Here is a 27,791-nt window from a genome sequence, read left to right as displayed (position 1 = left end):
CAATGCCCCATGATGATAAGGACATCATTTTTTGGCGTTATTTCTATAAGGTGCTGTAGGGCTTCATAGAACCGGTCAATTTCATCCTCTTCAGCACCGGTGGTTGGGGCATAGACTTGGACTACTGTGATATTGAATGGTTTGCCTTGGATTCGCACTGAGATCATTCTGTCAGTTTGGAGATTGTATCCCAGTATTGCTTTTCCTACTCTTTTATTGACTATGAAGGCTACTCCATTTCTTCTGAGGAATTCTTGCTTGCAGTAGTATACCTGATGGTCATCTGAATTAAATTCACCCATTCCTGTCCATTTTAGTTTGCTGATTCCTAAGATGTCAATGTTCAGTCTTGTCATCTCGTTTGACCACGTCCAGCTTTCCTGAGGTGTTCATCTTCCAGCGTCATATCTTTTTGCCTTTTGGTACTGTGCATGGGGTTTTCATGGCAAAGATACTGGAATGGGTTGCCATTTCCTTCTCCAGTGGATCACATTTTTTCAGAACTCTCTGCTATGTCTAGTCCGTCTTGGGTGGCCCTGAATGGCACAGCTCATAGCTTCATTGAGTTACGCAAGCCCCTTCGCTGCGACAAGGCAGTAATTGTCACTGAGTTTATGTGGCTAAGATGTCTCTAAGTGCTTTCACAAATGAAGAAAGTTTGAAGATGGAGTTTAAAAGGTGTCTTGATTTAATCAGAGCATAGTTCCTAAAATAGTAAAGGGGATTTACTTTTGAAGTAGATCATGTTATAACATCTGAAGTTAGAATTTGTTTCTCTGAGGCTTATTCCCACCTGCTCCTAGGTACTGTTATAGTATTTGCCTTGGATTACTTTATTAAGTTATTGCTCCATCTACAATCTCCAGCTCTGATAACATTATCTAATTTTAGTGTATCCTGACTCGAGCCTTGAGTGCATAACAAACACAATCCACAGCTAGGAACAGAATCATTTTGAGCTTGCCTCATTGAATATATAACAGTATGGAGATGTAATACTGTATATAAACTCAAATAAAATAGCTTTTTCCCTACTTGGCTTTTTCCTGAGGTTTCCTTTTTCTGTTTTTTCTTTCTTTCTGAGAATGGATTCATTTGCTTTTGTTGAAACCTGCTGTCTTCCAGTGCGAGGAAACACTTCTTTCATGGTTAAACATTTGTTGCAAAACATCTGGTTGTTCCATGCTCCAGATGGAGAAATCCTAGTGCTACCACTCCAAAGATACTGTGCAGCTACTCAGACTTTCATTCCTCAAAAGATTTTTTTTTCTTGTAGAAAGAAAGATGGTGTAAAGGAAGATCGCAAAGGAAATATTACTTTCTCTAAACTAACATGCACTGCATAATATGCACATATGCCCAGATATGTTGAACTCCAGTATCCAGACTTCTAAGGTAACAAGACTAATTCCATAAAAGCTGAAAATTCTAAAAGTTTTCATTTAGGATTCCTCAATGCTTTGGGGCCAAATGGAATATTTGGTCTACTGAAGAATGCTACAAATGTCACAAATAGTTGCCATGGAGAGGCGGCCACTCAGAACATTAAAAAATGCCAAAAAGGAAAGGAAATAATGTAGCAGCATAAAAATATTTTTTAAGAATAAAAATATGGAACTTATGTAGTGCTCAATGGTATTGTTAAGAATGCAGGTTACTCTTTAGTCCAATGTTTTGTTTTGCAGCATGCTAGCTTTCCTTTTCAAATACTTTGGCCACCTAATGAGAAGGAAGGACTCACTGGAGGAGCCTAATGCTGGAAAAGATTGAGGGCAAGAGAAGAAGGGGACGACAGAGAATGAGGTGGCTGGATGGAGTCACTGAAGCAGTAGGCGTGAGCTTAAATGGACTCCAGAAGATGGTAGAGGACAGGAAGGCCTGGAGGAACGTTGTCCATAGGGTTGCGATGGGTCGGACACGACTTCGCAGCTAACAACAACAACAACAACAACAGCTTTCCTGTTAATTTTTAAATTATTTTATCTATCACTATCTTGTTTTCTTTCTCTGTCTTATTCTCTCAACCTCTTGCTTGTGCTCTCTCTCTCTCTCTCTCTCTCTCTCTCTCTCTCTCTCTCTCTCTCTCTCTCTCTCTCTCTCTCTCTCTCTCTCTCTCTCTCTCTCTCTCTCTGTTTCTCTTTCATTTCAATCTGTCAGCTAGATTGTTTTTGGATATGGGATTAGTGTTCTTTCAAAAGAGCAATAGATCCTCGTTCAGGTCAAAGGTGCAGACCATTTCTACACTTGTAAAATGTCCGTCAGTGTGAACAGTGACAAGGACAGCTGAAGGAAATAATTTTGTAGTTGTTTTTTCCCATTAGCAGGTGATGCTTGCTGGGAAGGGAAATGAAGCTGAGAAATCCATCAATCGCTTTCCTTAACATTACAGATTGTCTTTCTTTAGCAACCAACAACTTGGACCCGTTGTTAAGTGAAGTGGTTGGTAAGTGAGACTGCTGAGTTGTTAAGCAAAGTGGTGCTAAGTGAAACCACCATTGGTTTATGATCTTACTTCAGCATAACTTTGCTTTGTAGACCTGCAAAGGCATAAATATAAATTTTGGCCATAAAGTTACTTTTTCATCATTGCTGTAACTGAATTGTTGCTAAAGAAGGACAACCTGTAAAACCATCAAGACAGAATAGGATTCAGCAATGCAAGAATGCCAGCACAATTTTCAGATGACTTACAGAGTTCAGGAAAGGATTTTAATTCAGCTGTCTCGCTGAGTCAAAATGACTGTATTTTATATCACAAAAGAAAATGATTATATTGTTTTGGGGAAGATGGATCAGTCTGCCAAATTCTGGAAAAAAATGTCTCCTTTAAATGCTGGTTTTGGAAGGAAGAGATGGAAAAGGTTGTAGTTTTTTTATACATCAGGAGAGGATTTGACAGCATTTGATGATGAAAGATTCAATATCCTTTCCCAAAGCCCCATGATTAGAGTCTGACCTGTCTGACAGGAATTCTTAATTTAGCCCCATTGTTCTTTCCATTCTACAGCATAGCTGCAACTCCTGGGGATGTCTGCCTCCCTGAAATGCATTGAGGAAGGAAATAATATCTTTATACCATTGGCAATCCCACTTTATTCTGAGTCAGATTAAAAAATCTTTCTTCACTTTATGAACGCACAGAAAAAGATGTGATGTAGCTTGATTTGACTCAGGATGTAAGATATAGCAAATCCCAGGGCATATCTTTACTTTGTAAACAGAAGGAATTTTTTTTTGTCCAGTATGGTTGATCTATAGAGGAGACAATTTCCCAGTTTCAACTGTTACCTAAAGCTTGAGTAAGGAGTACATAACTTATGGAATTCTCTGGCTAGGGAGTCAGAATGATCCAACCATCTTGCCATCACCTTTCAGCAAAGGGTTTCCTGCTTTAGTAGACATTTAGCATGCCAAATAAAATATAAAATATTTATTGACCCTAGTGAATTTTGAGTTTTAGCTGAACTGGTGTTCTGTGCATATTTTGTGATTTATTTTGCTTCGCAGTCTTGAATATAGAAAAGCAGATATTTGTTGGAGTAGACCAAATTCAACACAATTTCCAACATCTTTCTGCTATTCAGTAGTGCAAAACAGTGAAACAAAAGCATTGATCCCAGGTGGAACTATGACACTGCCTGCAGCATTATCAGGTCATTGGAGCCATTGTCAAAAGCCCTGAAAAAGATGCATTGGACACAAATGAGGCTTTTTTTCCTCTGAACCTTTGGAAGAAAAGCCTATAAAATACTGAGCAGATTCCAAATCCAGCTGAGAAAAATATGCCTGTTGGAGAAGATTGGATGGCACGCAAGAAGCTAAAAGAAGACTATTTTCCTTCATTTCTCTGCTGCCATGGTTTAAGAAAAGCAGGTTTTAAGTGTCAGATTGACACACATACAGGTGCATGTATGTACAGATGACAATAGGTGACTGATAATACTAAAGGACTTTTAAAGGCAGTACAATACTGAACGAGGAGCCCTTTTTTATCTAAGTCTGTATCCTTATACTTTGGTTCATGAATATCTGTTCCACCAGATCTTTTCAACCAATATAGCTGCAATAAAGCCCAAGAAAAAAAAGTTCCAAACAAAAAAAGGTTAGCATAAACAATTTGTTTTTAGAACAACTAACAAGTTAATCAGATGCCATCATGTCAAGCTCCACTTCTGGTGACTGCAAGGACAAATGCTCACCATCTTGACTTTAGTAATAACCTGCAGCTCTTTCTAGGACATTTCTGTACGGATAGCCTTCAGGTTACAATAGCAATTGGAGCTGGAATTTCTATCCCTACCTGATGCAGTTGAAAAGTGCAATGTCATGTGACCACATTGCTTAGTGATGGCAATTCCCACAGTCTAGGTTGCTGTCACAACCCCAAGACTGTGCAAGTTGTTATCTGGCAAGATGAGGTAGTCTCAGGCAAGCAGGCATGAGGATGCCATAGGGCAGTGGCATCATGAGTAAACAAGAGGGGGGGAAAGCAGCAGGCTCTTCTCTCTGCAGCACGTGGCTCAGTTTGGGAGTTGAAAGCATTCAGGAGTATCGGCTGACAAGTTTAGCCAATGCAGAGACAGAATGAGAAAGAGAAACTGACAGTTATACTGGAAAAGAAATTGCCCAGTGAATTCACTGGGGAAAGATGGAGGCCTAAAGTGACAAGTAGTGGAGCCAGCTGGATGAAATGGCCCGGAAGGAGAGATCAAGCAGCCAGGCAGAGAAGAGAGAGAAAAATCACTATGTAAGACTTTTGTAGAGACAGCTGTTGCTTTGGGCAGTTTATTTAGCAAATTTGTATGGATGCTCATCTTACATAAGATGGCCCACCCATCTCTAGGTAGTGTAAAACCATTAAAATAGAATAATAAATATATAAACAATTATTAAGAGCCATGATGGAGCAGTGGTTAGAATGCAGTACTTCAGGCTGCTTATGCTGACTGCCAGCTGCCAGCAGTTTGGCAGTTCGATTCTCACCAGCTCAAGGTTCACTCAGCCTTCCATCCTTATGAGGTTGGTAAAATAAGGACCCAGATTGTTGGGGCCAATATGCGGACTCTGCAAACTTAGAGAGGGCTGTAGAGCACTGTGAAGCGGTATATAAGTCTAAATGCTATTGCTATTATTAAAAAAACAATCAAAATTAAAAATAAAGCCATCAGGTACAGGAGAGAGTATTATATAATTAAATACCATGAGAGAGCCGTCTTAAAATATCCTGGTCTCCTGGGACCCATAGTCCAGATGACAAATCAGGTCTTGAGGATTTATGGAATATTAAAAGGGCTAAAGCTAACCTCACTTTGGAGATTGAAGAGAAGAATATTCCATAAACGGCCACTGTCACGGTGTGCTCTGATTTGGAGTCAGAGGAGACACTGACAACAAGCAGTCAGAACTAATTCCAGAGGGGCCAATGGATGACAAATAGTCAGCTCCAGCAGCACCAAACAGCCAAGGAATGTATATTTCAGCAGTCATACCAAAGTTACACAAAGAAGGTCTAGTCTTTAAAGGTGTTCCTGTGGGCTCTGCCTAATACTAGTTCATGGGTAAACTTAGGAAAGAGATAGATCTTCAGCAGCTCAAGCCACTGATGGGATTTCAAAGGTGCCTCAGTAATCTCCTGGAGTATGGCCTCTAGCCTACTTGAATGAATGATATTCATATAAAGTCCTGTGATCTTTCCAAGTAAATTGGAGGCCTAAATACTCTACAGCAGGGCTTTTCAACCTTTTCACCGATTGTACCACTTTTAGGATATGGCAATATTCAAGTAACACCTAGCAAGGTGTCAAAAACTTGATGAGCAAAAAAACAACAACACAAACCCTGTTCAAAGTTGCAATTGCGCTGAAATGACTTATGACCATTTTTCATACCTATGACCATTGCAGCACGCCCAGGGTCATGTGATTTATATTTGGATGCTTGACAACTGATTCATATTTATGATAGTCACACTGTACCAGGGTCATGTGATCCCCTTTTGCAACCTTTTGACAAGCAAAATCAATGGCAGGGCTGCTGGTGGCCAAGTGCTAAGGTGGGACTTCCTTCCCTCCCTCCCTCCTTCTCTCCCTCCCTCTTTCTCATTTCCATCTCCTTCTGAAGGAAGAATTTGAACCCCCCCCCCATATTTTCCCTCTACCATATATTCATCAAACAAGGAAAAGTCTCTAGAGACTGGAAAGACAAGCCACTGAGGGAACTAGCTTAAAAAGGCACATTCTCCTTTAAGAATTAGCTACTGGCTAGAAAGGAAAGTTAAGGAGCCAGCAGCCGGCACTTAAGGAAGAAAAAAAAATGTAGTAAGTACTGGCTGCCAGCTAAAGCAGCCTCCCCAAATAGCTCCATTCATAAGTAAAGGAATGCTACAGGCAAAATCCACTCAGGAGAAAAATACTTCAAAATCCCTTGTAGCAAAACTTACAGCTAACAATAGCAGAGCAATAGAAGCTAACACGAGCCATCAGCCACACAGAAATTGCCAAACACTCCTTAAGAACACAAAGCCCACATTGCACAAATCCCAGAACTTCAAAGTCACAAAAGCACATAAGAATCCTTCCACTCTCCATCTCCCTCCCTCCCTCCCTCCCTCACCTCCTCCATGCCTCACCTCCAGCCAATGCTGCCTTTCTTCATTCCTCCTGGAGGGCGACCCCTCCCCTGCTGCATTTCTTGCCTGTTTGCTGCTGCCAGCACAGTCAGCTCATGGCTGCCCTCTTGATCTCCTCTCCTCTCCCCCACCCTCCTCCTCCTTCTTCTTTCCATTTGGTGCAGCTAGAGCTGACTCCACCTCCTCCCAAGGCTGCTGCTTTTTCTCTCTCTCCTTCTCCTGCCCAAACTGCCTACTTTTATAGCCTCTTCTTTCTCCTCCCCCCTCCTCCTCCTTTCTCTTCCAGGTGAGCCAGAAGTGAGCCTGGTGCCTTTGCCTCATCCCAGCCACTCTGTAGCTCTGGAGGACTCTCTTACAACAAGTCCTTGCCTGTGCTGGCTCATTCCCTTCCCCACTACACTTGGCTGGGCAGGGCTGCGTACCACCTGCCATGTGGTAATGTAGCACAGGTGGTATGCGTACCACTGATTGAAAAGCCCTGCTCTACAGAATGTTTCAGTCCTAAAGGTCTGAATAACTGAGAGAAGGTATTCCATATGAATAAGAGGTTGGTGATAAAACTACAATTTTCCCATCCCATCTCTAAGTACAGTGAGCCCCATGGACTTCTTTAGGTTAAAGGGCACCCTGGCTGAGTGAAGAATCTCACTTTAAATGATCTAACTTTTCTTGGAGTCTTGAAGGATGTTTGGCTAATCAGGTCATCAGCGTACGCATTAGAGCCTAGGTACAGACCATCAAAGTTGTAGTCAACCTCAGGCAATTACAATGACAGTGGTGGGATTCAAATATGTGAACAACCAATTCTCTGTGTGGATGCCACTTCCAGAAGTCCATTCTGGGCCTGGGCAACAAAAAATTAGCTACTGGTTCTGCCAAACTGGTGCAAACTGGCTGAATCCCACCATTGTATAATGACCATTATAAATAACAATGGATTTAAAGATTCTCCATGTGAGCCTTCCTAACCATTGTCAATGTCATTCCTTTATGGTTCTTCAGAACTGCAGTGGAATCTCAATCTACACAGGTCCATAAAGGGTCTGTTGGTTTTGCTGCCATCACTGCTGCCTTTTCTCATTTGGAAATTATTTGTATTTCTTTCCTCTGCTTCAGCAATAAGGCAATACAATTTGATGGAACATGTGGAAGGCATAGCATATTTTAAAATTATATTTGTATGAAGAATCACATTAACTTTAATTATATAACTTTAAAATCATTCTAAACAAGTTACCTTGGGATTACAGTTTAAGATTAGCTTCTTTTGACACTCACAGCAAAATAAGTAGTTGCTGACATTGAACAAAATATGATTATTAATTTTTGCCTTTCCTGGCTATAGGACAGATATTTCTCTTTGGGCATTTTTAAATGGGGTTTCAGCACTGTTCTCTTGAGTTCTTACACCAATGAACACATGAAAACCTATTACCTTTGATCTGGACTGCTTGAAAATCTAAATCACAAAACTTCTACTACAGCAGTCCCAAACCTTTCTGGCTCCATGTACTAGCAGTGGTGGTGGCAGTGGTGGGTGAAAGGGATAATTTCATGTGTGTGCCCACTGCTTATGCCACGGGTCCTCCCATGCTGGCCGGGGAATTCTGGGAGTTGAAGTCCACAAGTCTTAAAGTGGCCAAGTTTGAGAAACCCTGGCTTATGCAAATGGAGTTTCATGTGCCAGCCCAACACTTGCATAGCACAGTTCCTAAGAGGCTGCGGACCAGTACCCATCTGCGGACCAGGGTTGGGGACCTCTGTTCTATTATACATATTGAAATGCTGGGACTACTTGCAGTTTGAAGGTGGGGCAGTTTCTGATTTTTGCAAACTCCCATAAATCCCATTTACTTACATTATCTATAAATGACCGGCTGCTTTAACACTACCCCAGTTCGTAGTCCTTTCTTCAGCACAAAGCCAATAGGGTGACCTTGGGCCAGTGACATTTTCTCAGCCCTAGGAAGGAGTCAATGCCAAGCCACTTTGGAAAATCCTTGCCAAGAAAACTGCAGGGACTTGTCAGGAAATCTCTGAGAACTGGACATGATTAAATAGAAAGGAAAGAAAACCATGCATGGGTTTGGAACATCTAATCAGCCAATAAATAGTTCTTGGGTTTTTTTAAAAAAATGTTTCAAGAAGCACCACAGACATGACTGGTGATTGGTGGTGGGGGAAGATGGCAGAAGGCTGCTTTTAGCAATTCCATATTAATGTAGGTTGGAAGGAACATGGGTTAGTTCTACTGTAATGAATGCTTGCAAAGGTTGAAAGTGAGACAATCATTGGCTTTTGCAAGGTTGGATTTGATTGTTTGCTGAATTATTGGGAAGTAGAAACTAGTGAAAGTAGATTTGGGTACATTGGGTACATTGATGGAATACTTAATAAGATGGGGAAAAATGAAGATCTACAGATGCTGCTAAAAAGATAGTGGGTAATATATGGTCTGTGCAATAAACACATCTTTATCATAAGCCTGAGAATATCTGTGTAATAGCATGATTCTATCTCATTTTTTATATAGAAATGAAAGTTGGGTATGTCAGGAGAAACACCAAAGTAAGTGAAATGCTATGCATTAGATAGCTGAATAGATTGAGTGGAAAAACAAAAAGAGATGGTGGTGAAAATAGATGGGTAATGAATGAATCTGGAATTCACAATGAATAGCTACTATGAAATAAGTATATTTAAGTGGTTTGGTCTTATAGTGTTTATGAAGGAAAATTGAATCAGAATGAAAATGATTATAATTGACAAAAAAGGAAAATCTCAGTAAGTGGCAGGTAGATGGAATTGATGAGATCCTCGGAAAGAGAGAAGTAACAAGCCTAACAAGCAAAAGATAATGGATGAAATGGTATACTGACATGAAGCAAGGAAAGAAAGACATGGAATCAATTAATGGTTTTTAGAACAAGCTAGCTAGATATAATTATATATTATTTCTTATCTCATGTTTTTATATATTTGGCTTGGCATTTCGTATTCCTTTTATGCACTTCATATAACATACTCACACTAAAAGATAATAATGATTATTATATCTGAAGGAACAAAAACACTGGAGATTTAGGCTTACCCTGAATACCATAGTAGTAGGATTCCACAAAGAGCTTAAATGCACTGTCTTGACATAGAAGGTAAATATAATTGCCATGCAGGAACATGTCAGAGATCCATCAAATTCAGTATCTTAGTTCTACAAGAGTCAACAAGACACTACCAAAAATTTCAAAGGCGGATTCTGATAACAACAGTTTCTTCTATTGTTCTTCCTTTGTGGCACATTATATTTAACCTGAGCATCTTCTAATACTCTATCCCTAGGTGTTCCTTAATTTGTCTCCTTTTCTTTGAAGGGAATGATATTAGATTAGTGCTGGAAAACACCATATGCCACATCTTAGGAATCACCTGCTGCCAGCGTCAACGTCCCTCCGTCCAGTGCGCTCCCACAGAGAGGGCCTCCTCAGGGTGCCGCCGTTCGGAGAATGCCGTCTGGTGGCTCCCAGGGGGAGGGCCTTCTCTGTGGGCACGCCTGACCTATGGAACCGTTTACCGGTTGAGCTCCGGATGGCTCCCGACCTTCGCTCCTTCCGACGCGACCTAAAAACATATCTGTTTAAGCAATCCGGTCTGGTCTGATGGGTTCTTTTTTAATTATTATCTTAAGGTAACTATCTTCTACATTTGGGCTAAATTAGGGTTTAATTTATTTTCAATATTTATATTCGTACATTCTATTATTTATGTCACTGTTCACCGCCCTGAGTCCTTAGGGAGAAGGGCGGTATACAAATCAAATAAATAAATAAATCTAAATTCAGACAGAGAAAGATTTTTGTTCAGTGTTCTGGAAAGTATTACTATAAAAGAAACAAACAAAAAACCCTACTGAATAAATGGACTAGTAACTAATTGGAATAAAGTGACTTGTGTGTAGGTTAAGAGCCTTTCCCACACAATCAGTCTTGAGGTCCCAGGGCATTTTTGCAGATGGTTTCCCCCCCCACACACACACCGATCAATGGGCACCGAGTGCACCTTCCTTTCCCCAGCCTGCAGTGATCCAGGATGGCTATTCAACAGAGTAGCCATGTCCATTTTGTCCCTGCTGGTACCATAGCAACAGACCTAAGTTCTCCTCAGTCACCACAAAACATTTCTGTCTTGACTGAGAGGAGGAAGAGTGGGCTGAAGCAAGAGCTCTGCTGCTCCTTTCTGAGGGAATAACTAAATTAGTAGCACTAGAGGAAGAGATGCTATGCCAATACCAATGGTTGTTCATTCCTTCCTTGCTTTTACACCATCTTCTCTATTACACCTCCTTTTGACCGGGTTTCTTAAACTGAAATCTTGGGCCAAGGAGGAGCTTCAAAGTAGGCAAGTTATTTTTTTCCCCATTATATATCCATTTTTTATTATACAGCCATTTTCACATCTTGCAGCAATAAATTCTACATAGGCTTTGTAGACAAGTCCTGCCTGTCTGAATCACCTGCCAATCAATTTAATTTACTGACTGTGTTTAGAGGGGAAAAGAAAAATCCAGCTATCTGAGTTTTTCCCCCCACACTGATCTTATAAGGATCTTGCATGCATTTCCAGAACATTAAATCCTTTCTGTATTGGGAAGGTTTTATACACACGCTTGCACTAAACCTCAAATTAATGCTACAAAATATTGAATGTAATGTCTGTGGTGGTGATGAGTATTTAAATTGTGCCTTTAGGATTTCCATGATTACAGCCTTGGGCCCTGAGCCATCTTGTTATATGCCTGGACATTAAAAGCATATACAGAGAAAAGAGGTAAATTTTCTGCAGGAATACCTCTATCATTTTCTGAAACCGAAGCAGTTTTTAAGTGTTCTCCAAATTACTAGAAGATGCTTTAAAAGCTCTGTATCACAAAGATGCCCTAGGTAAATTTGCAAGTGGCAAAACACTGATATCAACATTTGACATATGGACCCTAATGTAATTGCTAAAATTCCCGTTTCTAGTAGCTATAAGCATATAAAAAGGATCCAGATGCATTTTTAATTTCCAATGTTCTTTAAGGCTAGCAACACTTTAGACTAATTAAATTTTATTAGTGTAAGAGTATAAAGTTAATTTAAAATTAATGTGGACTTTTTTATTTTTGAAGTTGATGTCTAATGTTTATTAAATTTAAATGTTATTAAAGTTGCCTAACTGAAAATGGGAAAAAAGTCCTAAATTGTAAAAGTATTTTTTCTTTACCATGGTAGTATTCAGTCTACTGGAAAAATTCTGATGCAGAAAGAAATATAGATAAATGTGGCAAGTTCACTTGAGATGCTTTTCGAGCTAATAAGCCACATATTATACCTCTGCCTTACGTGTTAGATATACATGCTGAATCCAGTTCCAAAGGGGCTTGTTTCTCTTTGACACAGTTCAAGTTTCAATATACCCATTTGACCTCTCCATTACTCTACTTTATCAATGTTTATTTTTCATTTTTGATTTTTCCATCTACAATCAATCTTGAAGATTTTTCTGCCAGGAGATAGAGCAGCAATTATGCTGTACTGAACCCAAGGCCGACCATGTTATTTGGGAATTCAAGCAGAAAGATACACAGTCATTTCTTTCTAGTCCTGACAGTAATCATAACATACATAGTTAACAACCTTGCACTAAGATGTGCTTCCCGAAAATAGCCTTTCCTGCATTTAGCAGCCCAAATCTTCATGGGAATTTTCTTTAAAACTCCAATTTGATCTACAAGACGAATAGAATAGAATAGAATAGAATAGAATAGAATAGAATAGAATAGAATAGAATAGAATAGAATAGAATAGAATAGAATAGAATAGAAATTGTGTGTTTTGTAATTTACATTCCCTACTGACTTATTTGCATTATAGATAATTCATAGGCTGTGTTCAAATACTACATTAAGCCACATGTATCCATTATATTATCTTAATTCACAGTGTGAATCAGGTATTTCTAGCTTCTTTAATCAATATAATTCTTTCATCTAATATGATTCAGAAACCCAGCAATATTGTCTTTATAGTACAATGTGCATACACATATCCTATACTATGTAGTAAAAATGCTTTTAAGATAATCTTTGTAATGTTCCCCAAAATCTAAACTGAAAGGGATAACTGATCCAACAAACCCGATAAATTATTTTTTGTAGAAGCCTATAGGCATGATTATATGACCTCAAATTTTATTTTGCTTATCATTTAGTGGATTTTAACTAACTCTATGGATTAGTAGATTGATTGATTTGTTTGCATGTCACCATCTCCTATTTTTGTGTATTAGATTTGGTTTATTACATTATTTTCTCAAACTTTCCTTTTTTCTTTTTGAGTAGCATATATGATTTTGTTTATATCCTTAATTTTGCTGTATCTTTGCAAGTTTATAATTTTGTGAAAACTTTCTGATTGCTTGACATTTTTCCTGTAAAGCACTACCTGGTGGTGGTAATTTTTAAAAGAACAATGTTTATTAAAGCTGTAAACAAAAATTATTTGATAAAGGAATTCTGGAACATAACAGTATGAGCACAGCATTTCTTTAAAGCAACTATATTTTTTTAGCTTCCATGTAGAATATGAGAATAACTTTTAGCCCTAACTAAGTAACTCACAAAATGTTAAAATATTTATTTAAATATTAAAAAGTTTAATGCAGCAGCAATTTGGCACCACATTTTGCAGCCCAAAGCTTCAGTGGTTGTTTCTAAACAATTTTCCATGCATTCCACCAATTTAGCCTAAAGATAATTAATGCATGAATAAGTATAAGCTTTAATTAATGAAAATACAATTGTGGCCTAGGATGGTAGCCTAAGTTATTAAATAACAGACTATTGTAATTTCTACAGAATTCAGGAAAAACCCTCAAGATAAATATCTGGCAATTCCATTTATGTTCAGTTAGACTCAGTCCAGATTGATTTGGTTTCCTTACTCACAACACATCCCTCTTGTCAGTAATAAACTTCAATTTATTTGTCCTCAGTCATTCTCAAATAGTTTATAGACATCCATTAGAGAGTTCTACAGTCTTGAGATTTAGAGATAGAAAAAGATAAGCTGTCATATGTATATTTATTTAGATGATTTATAAGTCTGTCCAACTCATAAATTATGACTGTAGGTGGTGTAGAAATATAAAACTAATATGGAAACAAACCCCACAACCTAGACATAACCAAGGCTGGGAATAATAACCACTCGCTTCCTAACACACAAAGGCTATTCTGACTCTGTGGGGGGGGGGGGGGAGAGGAGCCAAACCTTCATGGGTCTATGAGAGGCTAATATATTTGACCTTCCAGCATGTCAAAGAGAAGCTTGTTCCAAAGGACTGATGCACCAATAGAAAAATACTTGATCCTGTAGTCCTTTTAACTGTTATATACCAAAAGATAAAATAAAATCTTGTAATAATGTATAACGTGGGTACCAGATCTGGAAACTGTCAAAGTTACAAAAGGAGGAATGAAGGAATTGCTATTGCAGTACAGAATCATAAGTTTATGCCTACTCACATTCATTATAGCAAACTATGATTGTCTTTGAATATATTTTAAGGGTACAAGCCATGCAGACAGAATAAGCAATCATGATTTCTCCCCCTTGACTAATACCACTGGACTTTGTTTGATGAGCATATGTATCATTGTCTCCCATTTATGTTAATTCTTCATTAGGTTCATGTGGATAGCCTCTTTAATGTGCTTTTCTTCTATCCATGAGGAATCACAAAAGTATGCTGGCATACTTTACTACATTTCAACAGCCAAATGCTAAGCTGCCTAAGTAATGAAGTTGATAAGTGGTGCTGTCCTTATATTTAATATGGGATTAATTAAGCTGAGTGATTGGTGCAATTGCTGTCAATAGGAAAATCATTCACCCATCACGTTGCCTAAATGGAGTGGGGTTAGGATTTGGGAAAGTTTGACAGATAGCTTTGTCCATGGATTTAGCCACACATCAGAACCTGATCTATAGGATGAGTGGTGTATTTCCAGCTCTAAGGAAGCTACAAGATGGGGATAGGGACTTCCTGGATTATTTCAGGACCAGATGGACTACACCCCAATGTTCTAAAGGAACTGGCAGGCATGATCTCAGATCCACTGAACTATATCTTTCAAAGATCCTGGAGGACCGGGGAACTACCAGAGGACTGGAATACCTGGGAAGATTCTGGAAAAGATAATCAAGCAGTGAATCAGTGAACACCTACAGGCAAACAAAGTTATAACCAGACGTCAACATGGGTTTGTCAAAAACACATCATTCCAGACAAACCTTATTGCATTTTTCAACAAGGTGACAAAATTATTGGACCAGAGAAATGCTGTGGATATAATTTATTTGGACTTCAGTAAGGCATTTGATAAAGTAGATTGCCACATACTACTAGATTAGATAAAAAAATGTGGGTTAGACAGCATCATCACCAGATGAATTCGTAACTTGCTGACCAACCGCACTCAACATGTAGTCCTCAACGGAACTACATCTACAGTACATGGAGGGAAATATGCAATGGGGTACCCTAAGGCAGGGGTGTCAAACTGCTGGCCCGCAGGCTGGATGGGTCATCAGGAAACCACACCCACCCCATTGCCGGCAATGGAGAAAAAGCTTCGATACGTCGCACAACAACACGTGACGTCGCAAGTTTGACATGTCTGCCCTAAGGCTCTGTTTTAGGCCCAGTATTCTTCAACATCTTCATCAATGATTTGGATGAGGGGATAGATGGGGAACTCATTAAATTGAAGATGACACCAAGCTGGCAGGAATAGCCAACACTCCAAAAGATAGGCTTTAGATGCAGAAGGATCTTGACTGACTTGAACATTTGGCACTATCTAACAAAATGAAATTCAGTGGTGAAAAAACTAAGGTTCTACATTTAGGCAAGAAAGACCAAATGCGCAGATATAGTTTAGGAGGTACCTTGCTCAATAGCAGTAACTGTGAGACGGATTTCAGAGTCCTAGTGGACAATTACTTAAATTGGCAGCTGTAGCTGCCAAAAGAAAGCCAACCCAGCTGCATTAACAGGGGGATAGAATCAAGATCATGTGAAGTGTTAATACCACTTTATAATGCCTTGATAAGGCCACATTTGGAATACTGCATCCAGACCATACTTGGAATATTGCATCCAGTTTTGGTCACCACAATGTAAAAAAGATGTTGAGACTCTAGAAAGAGGGCAGAGAAAAGCAACAAAGATGATTAGGGGACTGGAAGCTAAAACATATATAGAACGGTTGCTGGAATTGGGTATGTCTAATTTAATGAAAAAAAGAACTGGGGTGACATTATAGCAGTGTTCCAATATCTCAGGGGTTGCCACAAAGAAGAGGGAGTTAAGCTATTTTCCAAAGCATCTGAAGGCAGGACAAGAAGCAATGGATGGAAACTAATCAAGGAGAGAAGCAACCTAGAACTAAGGAGAAACTTCCTGAAAGTTAGAGCAATTAATCAGTGGAACAACCTGCTTCCAGATGTTGTGAATACTCCAACACTGGAAGTTTTTAAGAAGAGACTGGACAACCATTTGTATGAAATGGTATAGGGCAGACATGTCAAACTCGCAAAGTCACGTGATGTCACGCAATGTATTGGGACGGTTTTGCCATTGCTGGCAATGGGGTGGGCGTGGCTTATGGATGATGTGTCTGGCCCATGGGCCGGCAGTTTGACACCTCTGCTATAGGGTTTCCTGCCTGAGCATGGGGTTGGACTAGAAAACTTCTGATTCCTTTCCAACTCTGTTATTCTATTCTGTTCTGTTCTGTTCCATAGGTGTCCATTGTTACAGCAAAACTTTATGCACATATAAACAATAATTAAGGGACGTGGTGGCTCAGTGGGTTAGGACGCTGAGCTTGTCGATCAGAAGGTCGGCAGTTTGGCAGGTCGAATCCCGAGTGCCGCATAACAGAGTGAGCGCCTGTTACTCATCCCAGCTTCTGCCAACCTAGCAGTTCGAAAGCACGTAAAAATGCAAGTAGAAAAATAGGGACCACTATGGTGGGAAGGTAACAGCATTCCGTGCGCCTTTGGCATCTAGTCATGCCGGCCACATGACCACAGAGACGTCTTTGGACAAGCGCTGGCTCTTCGGCTTTGAAACGGAGATGAGCACTGCCCCCTAGAGTTGGAAACGACTAGCACGCATGTGCGGGGGAACCTTTACCTTTACCTTTAAACAATAATTGCTTGTATGGTAAACAAATGTTTAAGGAACTGAAAAGCTAGTGTTGTCTTTGCTATTCTCTCTCAGAATTCAAATTCTACAGTACATATGTAGGTTTTCTACAGTACATATGTAGGTTTTCACTCTGCAGCTGATGAACAAAGCACTGCTTTATAAAAGTTGCTTACACAGAGTGCATCCCAGAATCCTACTTGTCAAAACTACATTCCTCCATATCAGCTAAAATGTTTGCTTTCTTTTTTTTGTAAGGTATGCAGACTATATGAATGTGAGTCTGTTGAAGAGGTTCTTAAAATTCCAGTTGTGTAGCCTTAATCTTTTACTTTGAAGGGTGTTGTTTGCTTAATTCACATCTTCACAGAATCAGCAAGGTAGAGAGAGTATAGTGATGCACATCTTTAGTAAGTTGAAGGAGTGGTCCATTTTGCAAGTCTCCATATTGTAACTACAGTATTATTGCCTGCTCTTTTTTTCAAAATACAGTATTACACTAATAGTGCTGAATCCCTGTGATTTTTCTGGCATCATATCTTACCATCCATTGAACAGGATTTGCCAAATGAATTTTCTGTGTGAATAGCTCTACATGAGATAATGCTGAACAATACTACTGGAAACTGGAAATGTTAGAATGCTTATTAAAGGGTAAGAAATATATTCACCTAGAAAACTGGAATATTGCAGGAAAAATATTTATTCTTTCCCCTTGAAGTCTAGGGGCATCCACAGAGAGAGAGAGAGAGAGAGAGGAGAGAGAGAGAGAAGACAAAATGACAACATATACAAATTGATATATCGTATGTAATATAAAAGACAATGATGAAAATCTAGATAGTGCCCTTATCCAATGATATCAAGATGTACATGCTGCCATTTTAACATAATTGTTGCCTTGTTACAGCCACTCTTACAATTTATCCTGTTTAATATGAAAGAGGATGGTCATTAGTTATAAAACTGTTCTTCTCCTTCCATATGTGGTTAATGTGGAATGTATTTTGAAGCTCAGGAAAATGAAAGGGATTGATTTATTCCAGAATTAACACAAACAATTTGGAATTTTTTTTTTATCTAACTGAATGTTTTGTCTTTGAATAGCTGGTGATTTTTTCTCTCCAAATGTCAATAGTTGCCTTTCTAGAATACTTAATGGATGCCTTGCAGCTGTCATTTCAAATAAAGATGAACATACTATATTCCATTTAAGAAACTATTGACATTTGCTTCTCCTAATATATTAAGGATATAAAGATGTCTCTTGTCAACACATGATGCAGAGCTGATTTTCTTCAGCCTTTATTTTTTAATTATTATATTGTAGCCACATGTAGAGATACAAATTGCAAGTTACAAAGGATTAAATCTTCAATAATTATATGCACAAAAGATATGCATAGCATGGCTAGTGCAAGCCAAATGAACATGCTTCATGGAACCAAATTATAGGCTATATAGAAGATAAAGAAAGGCCTTTATCCCCACAAAGATTCTTTTTCCAGTTACGTAGGAGATAACAGCAAAGTTTTTCTCATTAGAACTATGATCATCCTAAAGATCTAAGATTAGGTGGCAGGGACTGAACTCACTAAGAAGATTAAATCAACAAAGAGATGAGGAACTCTAGAGTCAAGAAAAGACAGACACTTTAAAAGTAGACTTCAGGACTCTCCTCAAACAAAAACCTTTAAGAAAATACTACAGCTTTCTTCAGTAGGAAGCAATTGTTTGGGGGACTGTGGAATTCAACTGTTAGCCATAAACATCAGCAGAACCATTAGCCCAATTTGCCTTGCCCAAGCAGAACCCAAGAAAAATCTCTTTGTGTATATAAGTCAAGAGAGGCACCTCACCCTGGAGATGAGCAGCTTAGAAAGGTAGAAAAATTCTATATACAGTTCAAACATATTGGGTTTTGAATATGTTCTTTCACTGGTTAATATTATTTGATAAATCTTTGATGTACCATATATACTCATTAACTTTAGTATATAGCATGTATCATACCATGACATCCCATAATATTCTTAGTATGATCTTATTAATGCCAGTTATGTATAATTCTCACATTATAATGTGTTTGCAAGTAACTAAAGTTCAGGTCAATGTACCAATAATCCTTGTCCTTAGAAAGTTTGAATCAATTCTTATCAGATCTTACACTTCCCATGGAGAGCTTGCTTTGTTACTTCAAAGACATCCTAATCTACTAGTAACATTATTCAAAGAAACTTCTAGTTCCTGAAAACATTACTCAAAAAGGACCCCCTCTGCTGTTCCCACCACCACAATGTAACATCAGTATCTATCCATTAAATGGGCCCTTGAGACTTTATATTATAATTTATGAAAGCCTTTCCAAATGGTCACCTGTTGTCAGGCTTTAAAGTGGCTATTCATTGCACATTGATCCAATTTGTTGACTTTTGGTTGACCTTGTAACCTTATAAATTCACCATTTTAACAGGTGTTGAGAAAAGAGAAAGGAACATCTATAACTTTAAGCAGGACCTGAAAGCAAATTATAAGGAGATGACTGCCTCACCAAGGAAATGAGGACGGCCTAGATTAGTATTAATACCTGGATATGTTCCATCATCATCTGAAGAGGTTTTTTAGGAAAAAAATCTAGTTCTTATGAACTGGCCCTAATAGATTAGATAACATTCCTATTAACAAGCCACTGTAGATAGCCATTATAAGGAATAAAGCTGGCAAGGAAGGAGTCAAATACCTGGTAAACTGATGAGACCGCTGTGTAAACTCAGTACAGGTGCAATCAAGGGGCAGGTTTAAGCAGCCAGCTGCCAGAAGAAACTATTGTAATGAAATGTGAGATGAAGAAACCCAGGATTTAAATTCTGGGACACACACATACCCATTCTTAGATTCTGTGGAAAGGACCATTATTGCCAGAATGACTTTATATTTACAATATTTACTTACCTATATGAGCCATGTCCTTGACTTTTCAGTAGAATGAGTTAGAGCTTCCAAAAAGAGAATTACTGTATTCCTGACAGCATTTGGGGCAATGAAGTAGCTGCTCCAGGTGCTACTAGGTCAGATGACCAACAACAACAACAACAACAACAACAACAACAACAATAACAACAACAAAAGAACTTGCTTCCAATTTGCAGACTTCCCCTCAAAGCAACTATTGCATTTCTGCAGATAGTGAAGAAAGCTGTGTATCTAGGACAGATGACCAATTATGACTGATGTGCCAGGTTGCCATTTGTATTGAAAGATAGCCTAACCATAGTTACCTTATTCTTGTAAGATCTCATCTGGTTCTTTAAAATATATATTGTACTCTTACATTATTTTAAACACTCATAAGACACTTTGATTTCATCTTAATATAATTGCTAGAAATTAATTAGATCCAGTTCTTTGGCTTAACAAGCCTTAGTTTTGCAACACCATTGACTCTTCATTTTAAGAGCCTGCTATTTCTTATGACAAGGATGATAGATTGATTTCTCTTTTAAGTATCTGAATGTTGATGAAAATGTATCATTAGAGCTGCTCAGATTATTTTCACCTTCTGAATTAAACAGGTAGATGGTGACCAGGAAGAGGATCCTTTTCATTATATTTATGAAATATTATGAAATGCTCTTCCAGAGATGGTTTCCTACATAAAGTTTCTTCCTTTTTTGGTATTAGTTTTCCAACACTTAAATTAAATATCACTGTAATTACCATTTAAACCAAGGGATAGCTAAAAAGGTTTGTTCTGTAAATCCAAAATTATAGAAAGTTTTTTTTTATTTTAATTCCATTTATATCCCGCCCTTCTCCGAAGACTCAGGGCGGCTTACAAGCTTAGCAGTAGCCTTCATTCTATGTATATGCCTTCTTATTAGGGCTTTCACACACACCCCAAGTGGCATTATTACAAAGTCAGCTTAATTGCCCCCAGCAATCTGGGTCCTCATTTTACCTATCTCGGAAGGATGGAAGGCTGAGTCAACCTTGAGCCTGGTGGGATGCGAACCTGCACTAATTGCAGGCAGCTGGTGTCACTTAAGGAAGCATTAGCCCACTGCTCCACCAAGGCTCTTGTAAGTTAGCTATAGGCTCTCTGAATGCTTGTCTATTTAATATGGTGTGCCAAACACACACACACACATATATAAGCCATAACCTAAAACAGTGTTTTTAACTTTTTCATCACTAAAACCTACTTCTAACCATTTAAAATGACTGAACCTGAATGCCAGCAATTGAATGAATTGATTGATTGAATGAATACATGAAGCAACAATGCCAACTGGAGTCTGATACTAAGCCAAAACATAAACATTTCAGTACAAATTCTATGATTCAGTATGAATGAGAAATAGTTCCTTTTATTTGCCTAAATTATGATTTTTTTGATTATGATATTTACAGCTTTCTAGTGTTAAGACGGTGGTCCTGACATTTTTATTCCTTTAATGCAGTGGAATTCAGTTTATTTACCCAATGCTGTAGGTTACTTTATTTGAAACTTGAATGCTATTAATTCATAATTCTAAAACCCTGTCAACAAAAGTGTGTATAGTCAAGGCTATGGTCTTCCCAGTTGCAATGTGTGGCAGTGAAAGCTGGACCATAAGAAAGGCTAAGCGCCAAAGAATTGAAGCCTTTGAACTATGGTGCTGGAGAAGACTCCTGCGAGTCCCTTGGACTGCAAGGTGATCAAACCAGTCAGTCCTAGAGGAGATCAACCCTGACTGCTCTTTAGAAGGCCAGCTCCTGAAGCTAAAACTCAAATACTTTGGCCACCTAAAGAGAAGGAAGGACTCACTGGAGAAGAGCCTAATGCTGGGAAAGATTGAGGGCAATAGAAGAAGGGGACGACAGAGAATGAGGTGGCTGGATGGAGTCACTGAAGCAGTAGGCGTGAGCCTAGATGGACTCCAGAAGATGGTAGAGGACAGGAAGGCCTGGAGGAACATTGTCCATAGGGTCGCGATGGGTCGGACATGACTTCGCAACTAACAACAACAAAAAAAAGTAACAGAACAGGGAAAATGTTCAATATGGGTTCTAATCTTACCAAGTGTATCCAATTTATTATGAATTAGATAAACATAATCAAGTGAAATTCTTTTCCTCTAGCCCCACATATTTTTTGGTTCTACTTCTACTTTCTTAATTTGGAATATGTATCTTCTGGGATGGCTCCTATGGAATCCAAAAAGCAATTTTCCAAAATATTTAACCCCTGATCAACAATTTTCTTAATCTAAATCCTTGTATTAAGACCACTTCACTGTTGGGGGAAAAAAAGCTTACAATTTTGTTATTGTCATGCAGACTGTCAGACTCCTATGTAATTGCAAAGTGATTTTATAAATCTAAAAAAATTAAAATATTTCATTAACGATAATAATACATTGGACGATATTTCTGAAGGTTTGGGCAATTTCTTTTTCAAGTTTAATATTTTGCCCATAGATTATGATTTTTCTTGAATAATTTTTAACAGGATACAAACAATGCAAATATTAGAAAAGAAACAAAAGAAATAAGGACAATAGTGAATAAGAAGGAAAATAGAAAATTAAAGAAAAGATTATAAAGAGGCAACTTTCAATCTTTTTAACAGCAGTTTCAATGCATTCATATTTTACCCTTTCTTTCTAAGGTTAAATCACAATTTCCTTATTTCCATTTTCAACCCCCCAAATCACAAGTCCATTTTGTGATAAAGATGGAATAAAAATCTAATAAATAAATAAAATCCACCCCTTAATCTTTATCCCTAATAAACCCTCAGCAAATATACTGGTTTTTTTTCCACATTCCCTGATTGAAAAACAAACACATAAAAGAACATCTTTCATTAATAGTAATACAAATGTAATGACATCGTAGTGGCCATTCAGAGTTATATTAATCAAAGGAAAGTGGATGTGGAGCAGATGGTTGCTAGATGAGCAATAATAGATATTGTACAATTATAAAACCACAGAAAGAGCAAAGTTTTATGCTCATCTTCCACCCGGAGTTACTTCTTTACTTGGCAGCAGCAAGTAAGCTACACTCTGAGCAGCTCAGATCCAGGCTCTCTGTATTTCAGCTAATCCAGTTGTATCCAAATGGCATTTGTAGGTAACGTTTGTGAAAGATATGGCCAATCCTAGGTTTTACTGGACACTATCAGAGCAGTGTAGCTCAGTAGGAAAACAGAAGATCACTAATGTAATTATTTTAATCAGAATATATGTTTCATGCCATCTGTAATTTTACATATAACACTGTCTGGATAAAAACCAACAACGTCAGAAGATACAATGAATACTCCCTCATCACACAACACATAAATAGATTCAACCATAGTTTCATCTGGGAAACTGTGAGCATCCTAGACAAAACTAAATCCAAAATTCTATAGAATTCCTGGAAGATTAGCATTTAAACAAATTAGCCATCAATAGACACACAGAAATAAATTTGCACATTTACACACCATTCAACAAGGACAATTTTTAAAAAAGCTAAGAATAAAATAAGAATACCAGGACTTATTCTCTCAGCTACACTCAGATAAACAAAGATTAACACCAGACAAACAATCTTGCAAAAGAACCCATACCCTAATCAAAGAACTAGCATGGAGAAAACCATGCCTCCACTAACACAAGGTATGGTATGTAAACAGGTAGAAAACATTCACTAGCAATAATTATTTTAATCAGCCAGGTAATGAAATTTCTGCAATCAAACAAACAAAGTCACAGAGCACCAAGGACTCCACAGAGAGAGAATAAATCATTACTGAAAGGTATAATTCAAAGCTCAAAGTTGACTATTTTATCACTGAAATTCAGCAAGGCTTTTTTTAGGTGAAGGATGTGATGGGGGTAGTTGTCAAGCATGGCAGGATTTTCCATCCTTGATGTAGACATAAATTCAGGGTAATACAGGTGGCTCCAAGCCTGGAGAACCACAAATCACTGTTGAGAACACCGAACTGACAAATGTAAACAGCTGCAAATATTTGGTAGCATTATCTGAAGCAATGGATCTTTGGAGAACAAAACTGACTCCAGGATCAGCAAGGGCAGCCAGGCATAGGGATAGCTGTATAGCAGAGTGCTCAAGCAACACAACGTCCATATGTCCAGAGAACTGAAAAAGCTACAGAGTTGTGGTTATCCTTTCTCTCCTATGCAGATATGAGGCCTGGACTCTATACTGTATGTACATCAAACTACTAGAGAAATTTCTAGTTGTTTGCTTTCTGTTCCATTCCCAACATTCATTGGCAAGACTCAAGGTCTTTGATCGCATGGAATCCATCAGCACTGAGTTCCTGCTTATCAGACCCCAGACAAGGCCACCATATGCCTCACCAAGTGCTCTGTATTGCACTGGTATCAGGAAAGAGACCTTGCAAAGAACTGTGCAAATGCTAGAAAGACATCATGAAAGAAACGCTATACCTCTGTGACATCCAGCCAAAGGAATTAGAGGCTGAGGCTGCTGACAGAACTCACTGGCCAATCTAGGGCTATGAAGCCTGCACCAGCTTTGAAGATACTGTAGGTGCCACCAAAAACTGATTGAAAACCTTGTACAGCACCTCAGAATATCATCCAGTTACTTCAACAATGGACTTCCAGTGTTCCATTGTGCTAGACTCCATGCTTCCAGACTGGGAATGCAAAGCCATCTCTCTGTTCACAGATGAACTGCTGAATTCTGTTTCAACTTTAAATTTGTAGGCCTTTGAAGTTTTTTTTTAAAGTTCACATTAATCTTTTGCAGTAAAAGAAAAAGTATTGACTGGAGTTAAATTGCATTCTTCTTAATAATTAATTTCCCAGTCTTACTGACTCTCAGGTTCTTTTCAAATGCTTCCTAAATCTAGGATAATAATGGTATAATTGGTATTAATGGTATAGTATGGTACTTACTTCCATATTATCTTGATTTCCATTTTCTAATGTAATTCTCTTTGAATTCCAAGCACTTCAAGTAAATCTCCACTGAAACATCTGCCTTCCAGTAACCAAAAACTGAAGATATTATTCAATTAACCCTCTCTGTGCATTCCTAGATCAATGAAACAGCTTTCTCTTTATAATTCTGTTGGCACAGTAACCCATTCCCATGGGCAATTAATCTGTGATGCTCTTAGAATACATATGAATATTACCCATGATAATTGAAAGAGATTAAAGTAAAATATTGCATTGCTGAAGTTAAAACATTTTAAAATTATTTGTGCTGTGTATTACTTTATTTCAAATAAATGAACACAAAAATGATCCCAATGGAGAACCTTGGCTAGCTCAATAGAAGAGCAGGCTGATTGAAAAAATTACAGGCACCTGTGCTGCCTTCTTTCCCTCCCATTTGAGCATGACAGAGTTGCCAATAAAGCTGCAACAGATGTGGGAAGAGGTATGTGTTTTAGAGCTCTGCAGCCATCGGCCAACTGAATTGCAGCCAAATGAAAGAAGGTATTTTTTCTTCAAAAGAGGTAAGTGGTCGAAGGGAGAGGAAAAGAAGTGCATAGACCCAACAAGACAAAGGACAGCATAGAAAAGGGTCAAGAGCATTACATACCATCCATGAACTGAAAAAGAAGACATTTCAGAGAGAAATGACTTAAGGCAGATCAGGCTTAAGAAAGAAACATTGATGCATACTAGTAGTAGTATAGTGCACAGTACTGTATATAAGCAATAGGAATAGAGTAATGTATTAGGAATAGTGGATAGTATATTGAAGCATAATAGTATAGAATATAATAGTTCTCTTTGTAAGAATAATTGTCATAATAATAATATAAAGATAAGAAAAAGAATATAGGAAGAACTCACATATAGTACAGAGATAGTGATAGAATAGAATATGAAACACACATCAGTTTTATGGATTTTTTTTACAAAATAAAACATCTTCCCAACCTTTATGAGGAGATATAAAGCAACTATCTATTGAGGATTCAGTGCTATTGTGTCTCTCTTGAGTCTGGATCAATCCAATTGGGCAGGGTTAAAAAAACAACAACCAGTGACATATATTTGAAACAGTCACCTGATGAAATGACCAAATATCCTAGTTTTGCTACATTAGTTCCAGTTTTTGGAAATGTGTACTGGAAAGAACTCTACAGGAGGAGCATGATGATTTCCTGGTTTCCATTACATTGGAAAGGTAACTTTATCATGTGTTAAATGCTGACTAGTAGAAGTCAATATGAGCATGGAAGACTTATTTTTAAGCACTTCTGAGGATACTCAGTGCCAAGTAATTTTATTTCAAACTTATGCATCTTAGAAAACAAAATATAATTAGCATTTCTTGTGATTTAGGTTCAAGGATTTCAGGTAGTTTACTTTTTAAATAGTTTACTTTGGAGGAGAAACAAGCCTCAATGCTCTTCCCATCTCAGGTGAAAGGCATAGCAACAATGCTATTCTTATCTGTAGGTAAAGCTATTCTATTCAAAAGGACTTAATTCAAAGGAGCAAGCAGTGGGGAACAAGCAGATTCTGTTAATACTGACCTTGAGTGGGATGACATGACACACACTTCAACGTACTATGACGACTTCTGTGAATTGGCATAAATCAGGCCCTTAAAAAAAAACCCTCCTCTCAATGTTCTTCTCTGCCAAGGAAGAGACACCCAATTCTTTCATAAGAACTGTCATGCTTAATGCACATCTTCACCTATTTATTTTTCCTTGGCCTTAATAAATGAAGTACTCAAGAAAGAAGTGGTTCATCAATTCTTGACTGAAGAAAGCACCCTCAGGAGAAAAAGAATGAAACTTTGTTTTTGGGTTTTGACTATTAAGTAGGTCATGGTATAGAAATAGCTAGTGCTTACTATTTTAGATAAGTAAAAAGTTGATATTTTTTAAAAAAAGGTCTGAACAGATTGTCCCAAAGGTGCTTTTTCACAAGAGAACTGGACTTTCTTTTGTCTCTTTGAAGACGTTTCACTTCTCATCCAAGAAGCTTCTTCAGGTGTGTGTGTGTGTGTGTGTGTATATATATAATCACACTTTCCTGTGACACTTTGACTACCTTTGCCTCCAACTAACATAATTACTGGATGTCAGAGAAAAGTGCAAGTACTCATACATTTCAGCAGGCACCATTAAGAAAATCTGTATAGAAACATTGTTAAGGCAATTTAAAGCTGGAGAAGACCTGTGCAATTTTAATTTTCTGGTTTTGGCAAGAAAAAAGCGACAAGTTTGCTTATCCAATGTCAGGGATCCCCCTCCTCTTCCTTGCACATCTGGAACACGACGGCACACCTAGCATGAATAATACCAACAAAGATGGGAATTGGGAAAAAAAAATTATGACAGTGTTTTTCTCCTGCCATAATATGCAAGACTGTTCTTTGACTCTGAATATGATCTGATTTCCTAATATACATTTACCAGATATGGATTTCCCTAACAAATTGTGAAGAGAAGGATGCTCGAGTAAGATTGAAGCTTGAGATTGCTGGAAATATGACCAGGGAATATATTTTGCTTTGAATATGTTTAAATCTTCAAAGCTGAATGAAATACATTTCAATATTTTTGTAACAGAACCTCTTAAATAGATTGTGGGAATACTCTAAATGTAATATACCTTAATTTCAAGACACATGTGACAAATGCATAGCTAGAGGAACTGGAACACAATCAAAGAAGGGCAGTGAGGATGACTGAGGATCATCCTACATTGAAATATGAAGAAAGGCAGGCATGTGAAGACAAGATTGAGAAGAGGTATGATAGCTCTTTTCAAACTTATTAATGGTTATGACAAAATTGATGCAAATTTATAGTTCAAGAAACAAAATAATGGATTTAACTTTCCAGAAAGCAGATTCTGTTAAATATTAGGAAAATCTTCTAAAAGTAAGATCAATTTAACATCTGATC

Source organism: Vipera berus (genome assembly GCF_964194415.1).
Source record: "Vipera berus genome assembly, chromosome: 2".
Lineage (NCBI taxonomy): Eukaryota > Metazoa > Chordata > Lepidosauria > Squamata > Viperidae > Vipera > Vipera berus.
This window is presented reverse-complemented; position numbering follows the sequence as displayed.